The sequence below is a fragment of the Orycteropus afer genome, unplaced genomic scaffold (assembly GCF_000298275.1).
Source record: "Orycteropus afer afer isolate SDZICR_OR568_19922 unplaced genomic scaffold, OryAfe1.0 scaffold00087, whole genome shotgun sequence".
NCBI lineage: Eukaryota > Metazoa > Chordata > Mammalia > Tubulidentata > Orycteropodidae > Orycteropus > Orycteropus afer.
The window spans coordinates 6,841,291-6,842,048 of record NW_006921674.1 but is presented as its reverse complement, the minus strand read 5'-3'; the positions used below and the strand labels follow the sequence as shown (position 1 = coordinate 6,842,048).

Genomic DNA, 758 nt, shown 5'->3' with positions numbered 1-758 from the left:
CCCTCCTTGGGTTTCCGAGGCAGTATCACTACAGAAGTAGATTGCCCCATCTTCCTTCTGAGGAGTGGCTGGTGGGTTTGAACCGCCAGCCTTCTAAGTGCTTTAGGCACTATGCTACCAGAGCTCCCATATGTTTCCATAAGATACAACAAATTGACATATTACCAAATTTAACTTACTCTGTTAGAAGACTCTTTCAAGACCATGGAAAGTTCAGAATGTTTCCTTTAAATAAAAATGATCTTATCTTTGCTTCATTAGTTGTTTAGAGCACTTAAATATAATTTCAACATATGCTTTATTCTATTAATATAAAATAAAAGTACTGAAATGATTATAGATTATTGAATTTTTCACCTCTTCTTTTTGCTAAATCATACTATAGTTATCTCATTAAAACCTTACAAAGTTTAATATGAAGAATGATAAAGAAATATCAGCCAAAAAAAAAACAAGGAAAAAGATAGTAACATAAATACTTAGGGAGGAATTTAAATGCCAGTGGAAGGCAGAAGACTTGCCCTAAGAGCATTTTAAAAAGTAAAAAAAATAGTAAAAGGTAATAGTGAGTGGAATTTGTTTAATTAGAAAATGTCATGAGGCAAAAATGGTTTACCAAAATGGCCTGAAAGATAAGATAGTGACGTGACACTATAACGAAGCCTCTTTTTTTTTTTTTTATTGTGATTTGGGTGAAGATTTACAGAGCAAATTCACTCTCGATACAGCAGTTCACATATACTTTGTCTCATGTCATT

At 32.5% G+C, this 758-nt stretch overlaps 1 protein-coding gene across 1 annotated transcript in view; it reads left to right on the top strand.

The window, feature by feature from the left end:
* The window catches only part of USP45 (ubiquitin specific peptidase 45), a 111,319-nt gene that overhangs the window by 87,646 nt on the left and 22,915 nt on the right, over window positions 1-758 (top strand). The gene's annotated exons all lie outside the window — the stretch shown is intronic.